The following is a 20,067-nucleotide window of genomic DNA, read 5'->3' on the forward strand; positions in this document are numbered from 1 at the left end:
CAATTTTAAAAATCAACAGGCTTAGCTCTAGGAGAGCCTGGACAATGTAAGGAATCTGAGGCCCTTCCCTTACCAACATAGCATGACAAATAGATCATGGAGTTACAGTATAGAAGCAGCAGTTTGAAAAATGTCAGGGCACACAGGAGGGAGAACTATTTACTCATCTCAGAGTCTGGTTGGAAGAAGCAAAGATCACAAAGACCTCCTCCAGAACAAAGGAGCTTGAAGGCACCATTTCCCTCTCCAACTCACAAGAAAAACATAGTGCCACCACCAGGAACATGTGCAACCCCAGCACTCACTACTAATTTTTTTACAACAAGCCCCTTCCCCCATATTATTGGATCTGCCCTTTCTAGTCACACCTGCCTCAGGCCCAGCACTGTGGACTCCCTAACTCAGAAGACCAGTGCAAACCCTATCAACACCATGTATCCTGACCCAGGACCTTGGTTACACCTACAGTGGATGGAGGGCTCATTTTGAAAGCAGATCAAAACACACTTTGTAAAAATGCACCCCACCCAGTCAGGTACAAAACATTGCCCACAAAACTCAAAGAGATTTTTCTGAAGATGACTAGACTAAAGGAAAAGAGCAGGTAAGACACAATAGCAGAACACATGTGACATACATAGGAGGTGCTCCCTGAAGTGCCATACCCTGGAGATCAGGGGACATTGGACTGCAGGGCAGTATAGGACCTCTTCTTCATAAGCCCATACCTTCAAGGGCAAGAGATGCAGATATATTTCCTAACACAGAGAAATATACACAGAGAGATAGACAAAATAAGGGGACAAGAATATTCCCAAATGAAAGAACAGGACAAAACTATAGAAGGGAACTAAGCAAAATGGATATAAGTAATATGTCTGATAGAATATCTAAAGTAATGATCATGAAGATACTCACTGGCCTTGAGAAAAGGGTGGAAAACCTAATTGAGACCCTTAACAATGAGACCAAAGGGAACCAATCAGAGATGTAAAACACATTAAAAGAAAAAAAAATATGTTTGATGGAATAATTACCAGGCTAGAGAAGGAGAGGAACAAATTAATGACATGGAAGATAGAGTAATGGAAATTAATCAAGCTCAGCAAATTACACACAAAAATTATGTAAAAGGGGAATAGACTTGGAAAACTCAGTGACTACATCATGCATAATAACAATTTGCATTATAGGGAACCTAGAGGAAAAAAAGAGAAGGGAGCCAGGAACTTATTTGAAGTAATCGCAGAAAACTTCCCAAATCTGGGGAAGAAAACAAATATTCAGTTCCAGGAGGCACAGAGATCCCCAATAGAATCAACCCAAGAAGTCCACAGCAAGACACATAGTAATAAAAATGGCAAAAGACAGTGACTTTTTTAATTAGCAAGAGAAAAAGAAGACAGTTACATATAAGGGAGACTCCATAAGTCTATGAGTGAATCTTTTAGCAGAAATTTTACATGCCAGAAGGGAGTGGCATGATATATAGTCGAAATGCTAAAAGGGAAAATCTGCAGCCAAGAATGATCTATCCAGCAAGGCTATCAGTTCGAATACAAAGAAAGAAAAAAGGTTTCTTTGCCAAAAACAAAACAAAGCAAAACAAAATAAAACCCCTCACATAATACATGAGTATAAAACCAGTCCTTTAGGAAATATTAAGTGAAATCTTGGAATGGAAAGGAAATGGAAAGGAAAAACCATAAGGAAAACCATAAGGAAAAACCTATGATGAAAAGTAGGAAAGGAAACACAAAAGCAGTAAAAATAAGTATATCTCTAAAAATCAATCAAGGAATTTACAAACAAAAAGATGTAAAATATAACTCCATGTACCTAAAATGTGGAGGTTGGAGAGGAGTAAAGAAGAGGCTCAAAGTTAGGAGAACATAAAATTAATACAGACTGCTATAATCAGAAAATGATATATACAAACCTAATGATAAACACAAGTCAAAAATGAGTAACAGACATGAAAAGAATAAAAAGAAAGAAATCCAAGTATATCACAATAAATAATAAATAAACCAACAAACCATTAAAATATGAGAAGAAAATATCACAGGAAAACAACAAAGTAACAAAATGACTACAATATATGACAAAATGTATATATATATATATAGACCTTATATAGACCTATATATATAGGTCTATATATATATAATATGACAAAATGACTATATATATTCACTTTGAATATAGTCATATATATAGTCATTTTGTCATATATTTTATATATATATAGACATTTATATATATGACTATATATTTATATATATAAATATATATATTTATATATATGACTATATTTATATATGACTATATTCAAAGTGATGATTGATATATATATATCAATCATCACTTTGAATGGAAATGGACAAAACGCTCCAATTAAAAGACATAAGGTGACAGAGTGGATAAAAATTAAATAAAAATTAAAAAAAACAAGACCCATCTATATGCTACCTACAAGAAACACATTTTACATCAAAAGATTGCTGCAGATAGAAAGTGAGGGTATGCAAAATATTTATCATACAAATGGATGTCAAAAGAGATTTGGAGTAGCAATACTTACTGGAAACAAAATAGACTTTAAAACAAAGACTGTAGAGGTGCCTGGGTGGCTCAGTCAGTTGAGCATCTGCCTCTGGCTCAGATCATGACCCCGGGGTCCTGGGACAGAGTCCTGTGTTGGGCTCCCTGATCTGTTGGGAGTCTGCTTCTGCTTCTCCCTCTCTTTGTCCTTCTCCCCACTTCTGCATGCTCTCTCTCTCAAATAATAAATATAACCTTAAAAAAAAACCCAAAGACTGTAAAAAGAGACAAAGAAAAACAAGTTATAATAATAAAGGGAACAATCCAACAAGAAGATAAAACAAAAATAAATATGCAGTCAACATTGGAGCACCCAAAACATAAAACAGTCAATAAGCATAAAGAAACTAATAGTATTGATACTAACAATAATAGTAGGGACTTTAACAACCCACTTACATAAATTGACAGGTCTTTCAAGCAGATAATCAATAAGAAAGCAATGGCTTTTAATGATGCACTTTACCAGGTGGATTAAACAGATATATTCAGAATATTTCACACTAAAACAGAAGAATACATTCTTTTCAAGTTCACATGAAACATTCTCCAGAAAAGGTCACAGATTAGGTCACAAAACAAGTCCCAACAAAATATTATGAAACTAGAATTCAACCACACACACACACACACACAATTGGAAAGAAGACAAATACATGGAGGCTAAATGCCATGGTACAAGACAATGAGTGAGTCATCTAAGAAATCAAAGAAGAAATCAAAAGATAAATGCAAACAAAGTCAAATTCAAGGAAAAACTCTGGGAAGACCACAAATACATGGAGTTTAAATAACATGCTACTAAACAACTTGTGAACCAAGAAATCATAGAAAAAATAGAAAAATTACATTGAAACAAATAAAAATGAAAACAGAGGTCCAAAATCTTTGGATGTAGCAAAAACAGCTCTAACAGGGAAGTTTACATCAATATCAAGATGCAAAAAAAAATGTCAAATAAACAACCTAATATTACATCTGAAGGAGCTAAGAAAATAACAAAACCCAATCACAGCAGAGGGAAATAAAAAAGATTAGAGCAGAATTACATGATATAGAAACTAAGAAAACAATAGAACACATCAATGAAACCAGGAGCTTGCTCTTTGAAAAGATTAAAATAAAAACAAAAACAAAAAAACAAAAACAAAAACTGATAAACCTCTAGCCAGACTAATAGAAGAAAAAGACAGAGGACTCAAATAAACCAAATCACAAATGAAAGAAGAGATACAAAAACTGATACCAGAAAAATGCAAACAACTGTAAGAGAATATTATGAAAATGTATATGCCAACAAATTGGACAACCTAAAAGAAATCAATAAATTCCTGGAAACATGTAGCCTACCAAAGCTGAAGCAGGAAGAAAGAAAATTTGAAAAGAGATATGGAGGAAGATGGTCGCACAGTAGGGGGAACCTAGGCTCATCCCTTCCCATGAATACAATTAAGTAACTATCAAATCAAACTAAATACCCCAGAAACTGACTGAAAGATTGACATAACAAGCTCCACAAATAACAGTAAACAGACCACATCAAAGGAGGTAGGAAGTGTGGAAATGTTATTTAGGGTAGAAACTGTCCTTACTGCTATGGAGGGGAGGGAGCTGTGGTCATGCAGAAGGGCAAGAGAAAGAGGAGCACACAGGGGAATGCACAAGGAGAATGTGTCACAATAGCCACTGGTTTGGAAAATGAGAAGGGCTGAATTTTATGATTTTTTTTTCTTTTTAGTTTTTTAATGAATCATTGCAACTAATAGGACTTGATGCCTGGAGATTTAAAGGTCTGTAGGGCGAGCTGGGATAGAGCCTAGAGAGCACTGCAGTGCTCTTGGAGATAAGGCAGGCAAACAACCCAGGGTCATAGTGTAGAAACAGTGATTTGAGAAGCACCTGGGGCACACAGGGGAGATTATTTGCCCTTCTCAGAGCATGACCGAGAGAGGCAGTATTCACAGAGACACCACTCTAGCAATAAAGTTGCTGGCTAGCACAATTTCCCTCCCTTGCCCCTCACCATAAACACAGAGCCATCTATGGGAAGTAGTGCAGAGGAGACACTGGCTGCCTAAATTGCTGACACTGATCCCCACCTACATGTGCTTCAATGGAACTGCCCTTAGTCATGCTTACTTCAGTCCCAGAACTGCAGGCCCTTCTCCCAGGAGACCAGCACAAACCTTTACCCACACCATGTCTCCTGAGCAGAGTTTTTCAGGTCTTCTGCTCTGGTGGAGGAGGTGACAGGTCTCACTTCACAAGCAGACCAAACACACCTAGTTAAAACTAGCCACACACTGGACCAGATGGAATAAACTGATAAAATCAGAACATTCAACCCTAAAACAGCAGAATATACATTCTTATCAAGTGCACATGGAACATTCTCCAAAATAGATCATATATTAGACCACAAAACAGACCTCATACCATGCACCTTTTCTGACAACAATGTTATGAAACTAGAAGTCAAATTCAAGGAAAAAAAATCTGGAAAGACCTCAAATACATGGAGTTTAAATAACATGTTACTAAACAATGAGTGGGTCATCCAAGAAATCAAAGAAGACATCATAAGATAAATGAAAACAAAGGAATTTGAAAACACAATGGTCTAAATCCTTTTGGATGTAGCAAAATCTGTCATAAAAGGGGAGTACATAGCAATTACAGGCCTACCTAAAAAAGCAAGAAAAATCTCAAATAAACAACTTAAATTTATAACTAATGGATCTAGAAAAAGAATAAAAAATTAAGCCTAGAGCCAGCAAAAGGAAAATACTAATAAAGATTAGAGAAGAAATAAATGATATAGAAACTAAAAATAATAATAATAAAATAAAATTGATAAACCTCTAGCCAGATTTATCAAAAAGAAAAGAGAAAGTGCACAAGTAAACAAAATCACAAAAAGAGACAGGAGAAATAACAACCAACACCACAGAAATACAAACAATTATAAGAGGATATAATGGAAAACTATATGCCAACAAATTGGACAACCTGGAAGAAATGGAAAAATTATATATATATATATATATATATATATATATATATATATATACTACCAAAACTGAAACAGGAAGAAATAGAAAACTTGAATAGACAGATAACCAGTAAAGAAGTTGAATCAGTAATCAAAAATCTCCCAAAAAACAAAAATCAAGGACCACATGGGCTCACAGGATATTCTTTCTTTTTTTTTTAAGATTTTATTTATTTATCTGGGAGAGAGATAGAAACAGAGCATAAGTAGGCAGAGCAGCAGGCAGATGGAGAGGGAGAAGCAGGCTCTCCACTGAGCAGGGAGCCTGATGTGGAACTCAAACCCATGACTCTGGGATCATGATCTGAGCAGAAGGCAGGTGCTTAACTGAATCACCCAGGTACTCCTCAGAGGCAAGTTCTACCAAACACTTAAGAATTTACACCTATTCTTCTGAAGTGATTCCAAAAAGTAGGAATGGAAGGATAATTTCCAAATTCATTCTATGGGGCCAATATTATCCTAATACCAAAACCAGAGAAAAACCCCAGGAAAGAAAAAAAAAAGGACTGAAGGCCAATATCCCTGATGAACATGGATGAAGAAATTCTCAACAAAATACTAGCAAATCAAATCCAGCAACACATTAAAAAATAATTCACCACAACCAAGGGGGATTTATACCTACGTGGCAAGGGTGGTCCAATATTTGCAAATCTATTCACATGATGCATCATATTAATAAAAGAACAGATAAGAACAATATGATTATGTCAATGGATGCAGAAAAAGCATTTGTAAACGTGCAACCTCTAATCATGATAAAAACCCTCAACAAAGTAGGTTTGGAGGGAACAAACCTCAATATTATAAAGGTAATATATGAAAAACCCACAGCTAACATGACCTCAGTGGGGATAAACTGAGAACATTCATTCTTCACCCCACTCTCCTCACTTTTATTTAACATAGTACTGAAAGTCCTAGCCACAGCAATCAGAAAACAAAAAGAAATGAAAGCCATGTGAATTAACAAAGAAGAAGTAAAACCTTCACTTTTTGCACATACATGATACCATATATAGAAAACTTGAAAGAATCCACAAAAAAACTACTAGAACTGAAAAGAATTCAGTGAAGTCACAAAATACAAAATCAATATACAGAAATCTATTGCATTTCTATACACCAATTATGATGCAACAGAAAGAGAAATTAAGGTATCAAGCACATTTACAATTGCATCAAAAACAATAAGATACCTAGGAATAAACCTAACTAAAAAGGTGAAAGATCTGTACTGTGAAAACAATAAAACACTGATGAAAGTAATTGAAGGAAGTACAAAGAAGTGGAAATACATTCCATGCTCCTGTATCAGAAGAACAAGTATTGTTAGAATTTCTATATTACCCAAAAGCCATCAACACATTAAATGCAATCCCTATCAAAATAATGAATTGTTAAACACTACATCAAAAACTAATGATATACTATATTTTGGCTAATTGAACATAATAAAAAAAATTTTTTTTAATTAAAAAAAAAATCACTAATTGTATAACAGGTTATTTTAGTTTCTGTTCTGTGGAAAGTGTAAAGCATTCCAACAAAGGGTTTTAATGTAGATTTTTTTTTTTTTTTTGCACCCATGCTGTTGATTGCTAAATGTAATAGTCTGATCATGACGCTGAATAAATGTGTCTTTTTAAAAAAAAAAAAATATCACTAGCATTTTTCACAGAGCTAGAAAAAACCTAAAATTTGTACGGAACCATTAAAGACTCCAAATAGCCAAAGCAACCTTGGAAAAGAAAAGCAAATTGGAGGTATTACAATTCTGAACTTCAAATTATATTACATAAATGTCATAATTAAAACAGCAAAGTACTAGCACAAAAATAGACATCTCAGTTGACAGAACAAAATGGAAAACCCAGAAATTAACCCACAACTATATATGGTCAGTTAATCGTCAACAAAACAGGAAAGAATATCCAATGGGTAAAAGACAATCTCTTCAACAAATGGTGTTTAGAAAACTAGATGGTAACATGCAGAAGAATGAAACTAGACCACTTTTTTACACCATACACAAAAACTAACTCCAAATGGATGAAGAACATAAATGTGAGACCTGAAACCATAAAAATCCTAGAAGAGAACACAGGTAGTAACTTCTTTGACACTGACTATAGCAACTTCTTTCTAGATATGTCTCCTGAAGTGAGGGAAACAAAAGCAAAAAGAAACTATTGGGACTTCATCAAAACAAAGCTTATGTACAGTGAAGGAAACAATCAACAAAAGTAAAAACCAACCTAAGGAATGGGAGAAAATATTTTCAAATGGCATATCTGATAAAAAGTTAATAACCAAAATATATAGAGAACTTATAAAACTTATCATCCAACAAACAAATGATCCAGTTAAAAAATGGGCAGAAGGCATAGATAATTTTCCAAAGAAGATATACATATGGGCAACAGAAACATGAAACGATGCTTAACATTACTGATCATCAGGGAAATGTAAATCCAAAATACAAAAACGTATCACCACACAGCTGTAGGAATGGGTAAAATCAACAACACAAGAAACAAGTGTTTGCCAGGGTTGGGAAGGGGGAACACTCCTGCACACTTGGTGGAAATATAAACTGGTACAGCCCCTGTAGAAAACTGTACTAAGGCTCCTGAAAAAGTTAAAAAATAGAAAAACCCTACAATTCAGCAATTGCACTGTTGGGTATTTACCCTCAAATCCTAGAGACTTTAAGAATTATGTTAAAGCTACTCTGCCTGTGCTCTATAAATGGGACACCAAAGCCTGGATGACAGTACATTTGTTGACAACATGGCTTATTGAATCTTGAAGCCCCCTGTTGAGACCTATTGCTGAGGAAAAAAAATAGATTCTTTTCAAACATGACTGCTTATTGATAATGCACCTGGTCATCCAAGAGCTCTGATGGAGTTGTATGATATGAATATTGTTTTCATATCTACTATCACAGCATCCATTCTGCAGTTCATAGATCAAGGAGTAATTTCAACTTCCAAGTCTTATTTAATTAGTATATAGACTTTGTAAGTCTATAGCTTCTATAGATCACAATTTCCTCAATGGATATCTGCAATGCAAAGTGATAAACTTCTGGAAAAGATGTACCATTCTAGATATTATTAAAAACACTTCTGATTCATAGAAAGAGGTCAAAATACCAACATTAACAGGAGTTAGGAAAAAGTTGATTCCAGCCCTTATGGAAGACTTTGAGGGGTTCAAGACTTCAGTGGAGGAAGTAACTGCAGATGTGGTGGAAATAGCAAATGAATTAAAATTAGAAGTAAAGCCTGAATATTTGAATGGTTATAATGTCAAATAAAACCTTAATTGATGAAGAGTTGCTTCTTATGGATGGGCAAAGAAAGTTTCTTGAGATAGAATCCACTTCTGGTGAAGATGCTATAAAAATTGTTTAAATAACAACATAATATTTAGCATATTATCTAACCTTAATTGATAAAGCATTGACAGGGTTTGAGAGGCTTGACTCCAATTTTGAAAGAAGTTCTACAGTGGGTAAAATACAATCAAACAACATCACAGGCTACAGAGAAATAGTTCAGGGAAAGAAGAGCCAAAAAATGGAGTAAACTTTATTATTTTAAGAAACTGCCACAACCATTGCCTCAGTCTTCAGAAACCACCACCCTGATTAGTCAACAACCATCAACTTTGAGGCAAGACCCTCCAACAATAAGAAAAGGATTATGACTGAAAGCTCAGAAAATAGTCAGCATATTTTAGCAGTAAAGTATTTTTTAATTTTTTTACTATATTGTGTTAGTCTCCATACAGTACAGCACTAGACTTTTTATGTAGCATTCTTTGATTCATTATTTGCATACAACACCCAATGCTCCATGCAATGCATGCCCTCCTTAATACCTATGACCAGGCTCACCCATATCCCCAGCCCCTCCCTTCTAAAACCCTCAGTTTTCTTCCCACAGTCCAGTCTCTCATGGTTCATCTCCCCTTCTGAATCCCCCCCACCTTAATTTTTCCCTTCCTTCTCCTAATGTCCTCCATCCTATTCCTTATGTTCCACAGATTAGTGAAACCATATGATAATTGTCTTTCTCTGTCTGACTTACTTCACTTAACCTAATCCCCTCCAGTCCATCCATGTTGATGCAAAAGTTGGGTGTTCATCCTTTCTGATGGCTGAGGAATATTCTATTGTATATATGGACCACATCTTTATTCATTCATCTGTTGAAGGGCATCTCAGTTTCTTCCACAATTTGGCTATCGTGGACATTGCTGTTATGAACATTGGGGTGCATGCGTTCCTTCTTTTCTTTCTTTGTTTTAATAAAGATTTTATTTATTTATTTGACAGAGAGAGTGATCACAAGTAGGCAGGAAGGCAGGCAGAGAGAGAGGGGAAAGCAGGCTCCCTGCCTAGCAGAAAGCCTGATGTGGGGCTTGATCCCAGGACCCTGAGATCATGACTTGAGCCAAAGACAGAGGCCTAACCCTCTGAGCCACCCAGGTGCCCCTGGCCCTTCTTTTCACTATATCTGTATCTTTGGGGTAAATACCCAGTAGCATGATTGCTGGGTCATAGGATAGCTCTATTTTTAACTTTTTTTTATTGAATTGATTTATTTATTTTCAGAAAAACAATATTCATTATTTTTTCACCACACCCAGTGCTCCATGCAATCCGTGCCCTATTTTTAACTTTTTGAGGAACCTCCATACTGCTTTCCGAAGTGGGTCTACCAACTTGCATTCCCATCGATAGTGTAAGAGGGTTGCTCTTTCTTCACATCCTCACCAACATTTATTTCTTGCTTGTCAATTTTTGCCATTCTAGCTAGTGTAAGGTGGTATCTTAGTGTGGTTTTGATTTTAATTTCCCTTATGGCTAATGATGTTGAACATTTTTTCATGTCTGTTAACCATTTGTATGTCTTTGGAGAAGTGTCTGTTCCTGTCCTGTCCATTATTTGGCTTGATTATCTCTTTTTTGGGTGTTGAGTTAGAGAAGTTCTTTATAGATCTTGGATACCAGCCCTTTATCTGTAGTGTCATTTGCAAATATCTTATCCCATTCAGTGGGTTGCCTTTTTGTTTTGTTAATTGTTTCCTTTGCTGTGGAGAAGCTTTTTATCTTGAAGTCCCAGAAGTTAATTTTCTCTTTTGTTTCCCTTGTCTTTGGGGAAGTGTCTTGAAAGAAGCGGCTGTGGCTGATGTCGAAGAAGTTACTGCCTATGTTCTCCATGAAGATTTTGATGGATTCCTGTCTCACATTAAGGTCTTTTACCTATTTTGAGTTTATCTTTTTGTATGGTGTAAGAGAATTGTCCAGTTTTGTTCTTCTGTACACAGCAGTAAAGTATTTTTAAATTCACACACACACACTTTATTAGACATGATGCTTTTGCACACTTAATAGACTGCAGCATAGTGTAAATAGAACTTTTATATGCACTTAGAATTCAAAAAGTTAATTTGACATGGTTTATTGGAATATTTACTTTATTGCAGTGATCTGGATCCATACTCACGTGTCTGGAGTATCCCTGTACAAGGTTTGCTTTTTCAGCTTCCTCTATTTAGTTAAATGTCCCTTTCTTGGGAAGAACTATGATGATCACATTAAAAACTAATCTACCTATCCTCTTTCCTTGCTTTATTTATCTCCATCACAGTTATTACTTTCTTTTTTTTAATTTTTTTTTCATTTATTTATTTTCAGCATAACAGTATCATTATTTTTCACCACACCCAGTGCTCCATGCAATCCGTGCCCTCTATAATACCCACCACCTGGTACCCCGACCTCCCACCCCCCCACCACTTCAAACCCCTCAGATTGTTTTTCAGAGTCCAGAGTCTCTCATGATTCACCTCCCCTTTCAATTTACCCCAACCCCCTTCTAACTCCCCATGTCCTCCGTGCTTTTTGTTATGCTCCACAAATAAGTGAAACCATATGATAATTGACTCTCTCTGCTTGACTTATTTCACTCAGCATAATCTCTTCCAGTCCTGTCCATGTTGCTACAAAAGTTGAATATTCATCCTTTCTGATGGAGGCATATTACTTTCTAATAAACTATTTAATTTACTTATGTGTTTTGTTTATTTTGGCTTCCACTCTATTATGTAGGCTCCATAAAGCAAATACTTTTTGTCTGTCCTGATCACCACTACATCCCAATTGCCTATCTCAGAATAAATCCTCAATAATTACTTATTCAATAAACAAATAAACAGGTATCTTCCTTGCACTTTCTTCTGAGAAGAGTTGTTGGTAGATTGATTTTTTCTTGGGCACTCTAGCTGTCCATGTTACTAATAAAGCAGGCACACAAGGAAAGCTTGTGATTATTGACATATCAGTAGGCACAGATGTTAAAAGTAGTTCAGCAGTAATTCAGGATACTCCAGATGATAGTTCAGTTATAGACCTAAAACAGGTGAGCTTAAATGTCTGCATCAGTATGCGTAGCCCTATATAACTTTCTACCCTAAGTTCTAATGGATGATAGGTCTCTCTTAGCAGCATATGTTCATTACATGTGCTCACTAAATGTAGCTGAGGCTTGGAGTGAGTCTGGGCCTGCTGACCATGAATGATGTCCTCATCATCCTGAAATGTCACTGCATGTACCTATAACCAGTTATATAGGAAGTCAAGATTTCCCTGACTTAAAATAAAGCTAGAGGAAGAGAACCTGGCTGATTTTTATCATTACTGGATAGCTTCAGCATTTCTTGCTGGTGGGTCTAACTTTTCATGCAGAGCCATTTATTCAGTTATGGTTGGTGATAGGTTGAAACAGCATGGCTAGAAGATGAGTCTAAGTGTACAGGTAGCCTTTCAGTTTTTTTTTTTTTAAAGGTTCCATTTATTCACCTGACAGACAGAGATCACAAGCAGGCAGAGAGGCAGGCAGAGAGAGAGGAGAAAGCAGGCTCTCCCCGGAGCAGAGAGCCGGATGCGGGGCTTGATCCCAGGACCCCGGGATCATGACCTGAGCTGACGGCAGAGGCCTTAACCCACCGAGCCACCCAGGCGCCCCAGTTTTGGTTTTTTTTTTAAAGATTTTATTTATTTATTTGACAGAGATCACAAGTAGGCAGAGAGAGCGGGGGAGGCAGGCTCCCTGTTAAGCAGAGAGCCCGATGTGGGGCTCGATCCCAGGACCCTGAGATCATGACCTGAGCCAAAGGCAGAGGCTTTAACCCACTGAGCCACCCAGGCGCCCCTAGCCTTTCAGTTTTACACATGGGTCCAAACTGCTATCCTTGGGTATCTAAATCCATTTCTGACATAAAAGTGTAGAAAGCCTTTTTTTAAAATATGTTCAGGGCAGCATCATTCCCTAGTGTATCTTTTCCAGCAACTGGAACTTTTCCATAGTGTCTGCTTCCTTGTCTGGAAGTATTGGCATCTCTTCATAAGCAAGAAGTCACATACCATCTAGGGTGTTAATACTAATCCAATATAGATTTGACATAAAAAAGGACTTTTTTGGTTGTACAGAATGATCTATTTTTATATCCTTCCATCAGCAGAATGTGTCAAATGTTCTGCCTTGCTCAGAAGTGTGAGGCCTGAGTATTCACAGAATTATGTAGGGGACTTCATTAACTGACCCAGACCAAGAAATTCTTCTTAAAAGATACTAGACTCCCAAACAATAATGCAGATGTAAAGCCCTAATATGTAAGTAAGACCTTTGATTACAGAGCTAATAGTTCTGTAATTGTTCTCTTTCAAAAAAACAGTCCTGGAAGGACTGCACGATTATTGCCAGCTCATCTGTGTCCATATGTGTAGTGCTTTTGGATCTATGGGTTTCATAACATTATGGTCATGTCTTAATACTTTAGGCTATGGAAAGTCCAGTGAGAATGCCCACCAGGGAGTCTTGGGTGATAGGATTGATTAATCAAGGGTGACCTGATGTAGAAGGAGAATTCAAATAGTGGTCAAGCGAATAAGGAAAGATTTTAGGACAATTTTGCTCTTTTGGTTACTATCTAACTCACTTTTTAAATACTTGTCAGTTTTTAAGAGTTTAAAAGTGTATTTTAGGGCGCTTGGGTGGCTCAGTGGGTTAAGCCGCTGCCTTCGGCTCAGGTCATGATCTCAGGGTCCTGGGATCGAGTCCCACATCGGGTTCTCTGCTCCGCGGGGAGCCTGCTTCCTCCTCTCTCTCTCTCTGCCTGCCTCTCTGCCTACTTGTGATCTCTCTGTGTCAAATGAATAAATAAAATCTTTAAAAAAAAGTGTATTTTAAAACACAAAACTTTAAATGTATGAATTAAAAAGTGACACTTTTCCTTTACTTTTAAATTACATCCTACACAATATTCATTTTTGAAATGTATACTGTATACAAATGTTGAATCATTATGTTGCACATATGAAATTAATAGACTGTGGTGTCAACTATACTTCAATAATAATAAAATAACTGAGAAAATCTAAAATTTTATCAATTTTAGTTCAATGTGTTTTTAATTTATTTTTTATTTTTTAAAAGATTCTGCTTATTTATTTGAGAGAGAGAGAAATCAAGCAGTGGGGAAAGGTAGAGGGTGAAGCAGATTCTCTGCTGAGCAGTAGGAACTTGATCCCCAGACCCTGGGATCATGATCTGGGCCAAAGGCAGGCATTTAACTGATTGAGCCTCCCAGGCACCCCAGATCAATACATTATTTATGTTGTCTGACTCACATCAATTTCTTGCCCAATGGAAGTAAAACTCAGGCCAAGATAATAAGAGCACAGATAAAGAATAAAAAAAGATGATTGTTTGACTTTCTCTCTTCCCTTTAATTTTCCCTTTCCTAATGCACACTGGCATTTTCAAACCAGGCCCATCTCTGTACCCTTATCCTCCTTTACTGTGTAGCTATGTTGTCCTAGTTTTGTTATATTTTGTCAGTCTAAGAACTGAGAATTATTTGTACACTTATCTTAACATGGGTCTATAATGTTATTTGTTTCACTCTGAATGCCTGCCATTCATTTATGTGACATATTTTCTCCTTCCTTTTGCTCAAAGTCAATACCTAATTTCTGGATTACTGCATTATCTATTTCACTTTTTCAAAACAACCAGCAGTTTCATAGAAAAACTAAAGTCATGTACAACATTGAACAAAGATGCTGGAGTAGAGAAAATGGGAGAATAAGGTAACATCTAGGATTTATTTATAATATTGAAAATGGGGGATTGAGATTTTCAGAGAGCCAGAAGCTTTATAACAAGGGAAAACTTCTGAAACCCCTGTTTGTTTATAAATAAATTTACCATACAATAAGCTCCCTTAAGGTCTAGAGTTTTTGTCAGTTTTATTTACTGATGTATTCGAGAGCCTATAATAGTTCCTCCATATAATGGGTGCTTGATATACAATTTTATCAAATGATTAAATGCAATTGTCTTTCTGTCTTAGAGAACTTGATGTAGTGGAGATATCACTTGTTCTGAATTGATCAGTTCAATTTATCAGTTCAATTGATCATTCTGAATTGAACATTAAATGATGGAGTTGCCTAAGAGTTTAGCTATGCACTACTTTCTCTTCTAAATCTATATTATTTCCTTAGCTATAACCATACATTCTTATGGCATTGACTACCATCTGTAAAATGATAATGTCCACATGTCTATTTTTACCTCCAGTTCCATATATTAAATAACTTATTTGACATCTCTGCTTGAATGATACACAGACACCTCAAACTATCATATTTAAAAGTGAACTCATTTTACTTCTTCCACATTAGCCATTGAGATGAGTTGAACCAACACTGCTGTGATGTAGTGGCATTGATGAGCCTAATTTTAGCCTTTTTAAGTCCCAGTAGATTATTTCCAGCAGCAGACTGATGATATATATCCTTTACCTTATGCACACTAGCTTGCCAGAATTAAAGACAAAGAGAAACTACAACTCTGTGAAATCTTTAAAAAATTGAAAAAGTTAAAAAAAAAAAGCAGAATCAGACCTATAAATACAAAAAACAAGCTGATGGTTGCCGGCAGGGAGGGAGTGTGGGAAGATGGACAAATTGTGTGAAGGGAAGTGGGAGATACAGGCTTCCAGTTATGGAATAAATAAGCCACAGAAATAAAGGGCATAGCAGAAGCAACATAGTCAATTATATTGTAATAGCATTGTATGGTGACAGATGGTAGCTATACTTGTAGAGAGCACAGCATAACATACAAACTTTTCAAGTCACTAAGTCATACCCATACCCCTAAAATAATGTAACATTGTATATCATCTATACTTTAATTATTTTTTAAAGAATTTATTTATTTATTTGACGGAGAGAGATCACAAGTAAGCAGAGAGGCAGGCAGAGAGAGAGATAGAGAGAGGATGAAGCAGGCTCCCTGCCGAGCAGAGAGATGTGGGACTCGATCCCAGGACCCTGAGATCATGACCTGAGCCAAAGGCACCCACTGAGCCACCCAGGCACCCTAAAATTAAATTATTAAAAAAAATAAATTATGACATGTAAACAACAATAACCACAACAAACCCCTCTCAATTTGTACTCCCCCTACCTGTCTTAGAAAATTCCAAGTTTAAGGTCTGAGTTAACTTAATTTTGAGCTTGAGAACTATTCAAGATCTGAGAAGTAAAAGAAGAATGTTGAGAAATAACTTAAGGGTTCAGGCCATGATAAAATATCCATGTAAATGAAGAGCTTTATGAAGAAAATAGCTCACTATAATTTTGAATGGTTCAAAAAATGTTAGGGTCAAACAGCAGGGTCAAGATAAGACTTTTCAACATCAACATCAGCATTACTGACATCTTGGACAAATAATTCTGTGTTTTGGGTGGGGAAGGGCTGCCCTGGTCATTGTATAATGTTTACTAGCACCCCTGACTTCTACTCACTAGATATAAATCACAGTTTTGACAAAAGAAAATGACTTCAGATGGTGCTGAATGACAAAATTTTCCTCAGTTGATAGTTATTGATCTAGAAAGCTTGATTTATCAGAGATTAATGATATGAGAAATTATATTGAAGAACTGTCAACTAATGGAATCATTGTGAAATCTTTCTGTCCATATACCTTACCTATTGTGGTAAAGAGAAAAGGTCTTAAAAATTACAAATGGACATGTATTATCAAACTCACAGTTACTATGACCAGGTACAAGCTGTACAGTACACCTTATTAGGAATCCAGTAAGCTACCTTGTTATATTTGTAGAACATGTATTATAAAACCCCAGGAATTGATGAAGATAAATTTTAAGAGAGCCCTTTAGAGGAAAATATAAGTTTCTGTCATATCATAACACCTAATGGAAAGGTGATGGATTATGTTAACTACCTAGAAATATTGGTGGTTCTAAATGACAGCATTGCCTTTGTCAGAATACTGGAAGAACATGAATGCTAGCTATTTAAAGTCCCAAGCCACATGAGTATAGCCAATTTGAAAAGATACCTAGAAAATTTCTAGTTCTGTGATGATACTATTCAAGAGGAATTCAGGAAAAGAATTTCAAAGAAGTCCAGCCAGCAGCTTACACATTCTTGGTCTCAGTCAACCCAACTGCATGAGTAACAAAATCTCAATAATCTCTCTATCACTGTTGGCACTGACACCTAGGGTACCATATCTTACCTTGGTTTTTATTATCCCCAACCTTTTGTTATTCAGCCACCCAGAGAAGGAAATGAATAACACTTTGACATTAGATTTTACTGGACTTAAGTGCTTGGTAGTTTTCCTAAATTATAATTTAAAGGTTTCAATCTGCTACAGAGCCAAGATTAGGAACAAAAATATGCCATCTCAGGTATTCAATTTATAGGAAATGGGAACTATCCTTATAGAAGAAACTAAGTTTACTTGAAATTGCCAGAGCACTTGGTATTTTTTTAGTAAACATGTTTGGAAACAACTTGTGCCTGCCTCCAGATGCTATCTGTAGCAGCTACACTGCACTGCATAAGTTCTTGGTGCTTCAACGTATAGGGTAGGAAATAGATACAGAACATGATGAACTGAGAGAAAAGTTCCTTCTAGCACAAGAAGACTGGTGTGGCTATTATTCACAATTTGAGGTAGATTTTATGGCCCTATCCATAAATGTGTGTGTGTGTAGTAACTGAAAGTTTTGCAAAATTTTTTTTAAGTGACAGTTATTCTTATATGTCTTACTTACTTCACCCTGTTCTACTTCATTTTATAAAAATGATGTTTATTGGGGCACCTGGGTGGCTCAGTGGGCTGCCTCCCTCTCTCTGCCTGCCTCTCTTCCTACTTGTGATTTCTGTCTGTCAAATAAATAAATAAAATCTTTTTAAAAAATGATGTTTATGACACAGTGACTTGAACTCACTACTTAATGGGCTGTGATCTGCGGTTTCAAAAATATCCTAGGGGCAGGTGCCTGAGTGGCTCAGTGGGTTAAGCCTCTGCCTTCAGCTCAGGTCATGGTTTCAGGGTCCTGGGATCGAGCCTCGCATTGGGGGTCTCTGCTTGGCAGGGAGCCTGCTTTCCCTTCTCTCTCTGCCTGCCTCTCTGCCTACTTGTGATCTTTCTCTGTGTGTCAAATAAATAAATAAAATCTAAAAAAAAATCCTAGGGAAGGAACTAAGATGGAAGAGTAGGAGGAGGACCCTAAGATTGCCTTGTTCCTCGAATACCAAATTATTCTGAATACCCAAGAAATCGATCTGAGGACTGACAAAACAAGCTGCATAACTAGAGGGAGAAAGGAAGTCACACTGTAGAAAGTAGGTGTGGGATATATTTTGGGGGAGATAGAGATTGTGGGTGCTGCAGAAGGGAGGGAGTCTTAGCTACAGAGAAGGGCAAAAGGGAGAGGAGTACACAGGAGATTACACAAGGAAAACAATTTTCCAAAGCCCGTGACTGATAAATGAGAGAAGCTGTTTTGGGGGAGTTTTTTTAGCCAATGAGGTTCAATGATCAGAATTTTAGAGGTCCACAGCACCAGAGTTATTGGGTTTCTGCAGTGCTCCTCTGAAGAAGGAGGACAAATAGCCCAGGGACAGACAGCACAATCTGAGGATCCCCTGGGACACACTAGAAGAGATGGTTTCCCTTTCTTAGAGACATCTTAAAGAGGTTGGCATTTCCTCTCCAGGGATCAAAGAGCCAGCTGGTGCCATTGTCTTCCACTATACTTCAGGATAGGCACAGAAACACCTCCTGAGGGTAGCAAACCTGACATCAACTCATTGGTCTACTTTACTACAAACTCCATGCTCCTGCCCTTTGGTGCAACTGCCTTTCTGGGACAAACCTGCATCAGTCCCAGTGCAGTGAGACCCTCTCCCAGAGGACCAGTACAGGTCCACACCATGCCAGATCCCTAAAGTCTGGAGTTTAAAATTCAGCTAGCCTGCCTGGGATAGAGTCATAAACCCCTTACACCAAGCCCTGCCCCCCTGTTCTCCACTGGTTCTGCTTTTCTTGGACAAGGGTGCAGTGGGGGCCCTCTCCCAGAAGATCAACCCAAACCACCTGCACACACTGTGCCTACCATGTTGAGTTCTGCAAAGCTTTGGCTCTACTGGAAATAGTATAGGCGTCTTTTAATAAGCAGATCAGAGCACATCTACTTAAAATCTGTCACACTCTGGCCAAGGTACAAACACTCACACTTCAGGCAAAGAAAAACTCTGAAAAAGGATTGACCTAAGGGAAAAAGCAGCCAAAACACAACAGCAGAGTGCACACAGCATACACCAGAGACACATCCTAAAGTGCCATGCCCTGGACAGTATGTGACCTATTCTTCATAAAACCAGTATTCTAAGAAACAGGAAACATAACAGACTTTCCTAACAAACTGAAAGAGACAGACACTAAGATAAAACACCATGACAGAGTAATTTAGCCCAAGAGAAAGAACAAGAAAAGATCAGAGCCAGAGATCTAAAAGTGACAGATATAAGTAATATGTCTGATGCAGAATTTAAAGTAACAATCAAAAGGATAAAAACAGGGCCTGAGAGAGGCAGGGAAGGAAATCAGTGAGTCCCTTACCACAGAAATAAAAGAGCTAAAAACTAGACACACCAAAATGAAAAATGCAATAACTAAGATTAAAAATGGATTCAATGTAATGAGAACAAGAATGGAAGAAGTAGAGGAATAAATAAGTGACATAGAAAATAAAATAATGGAAAATTATGAAGTTGAAAAGAAAAGGAAAAGAAAAATATTACATCAAAAATGTAGACATAGGGAACTCAGTGACTCTGTAATTTGTAATAACAGTCATACCATATGAATCCAGGAAGAAGAGAAGAGAAAAGGAGCAGAAGGTTTATTTGAGGAAATCGTAGCTGAAACTTCCCTAATCTGCAGAAGGGAACAGACATCCATATCAAGGAAGCACACAGGACTCCCATGAA

At 36.8% G+C, this 20,067-nt stretch overlaps 1 long non-coding RNA gene across 1 annotated transcript; it reads left to right on the plus strand.

Moving 5' to 3' along the window:
* Positions 1–4,141: 4,141 nt before the first annotated feature.
* Positions 4,142–20,045, plus strand: LOC116583568. Its single transcript, XR_004282786.1, has 3 exons — positions 4,142–4,152; positions 10,792–10,799; positions 19,950–20,045. It is a non-coding gene; the product is annotated as an uncharacterized LOC116583568 (long non-coding RNA).
* Positions 20,046–20,067: the final 22 nt, after the last annotated feature.

The sequence above is a fragment of the Mustela erminea genome, chromosome X, assembly GCF_009829155.1.
Source record: "Mustela erminea isolate mMusErm1 chromosome X, mMusErm1.Pri, whole genome shotgun sequence".
NCBI classification, from domain to species: domain Eukaryota; kingdom Metazoa; phylum Chordata; class Mammalia; order Carnivora; family Mustelidae; genus Mustela; species Mustela erminea.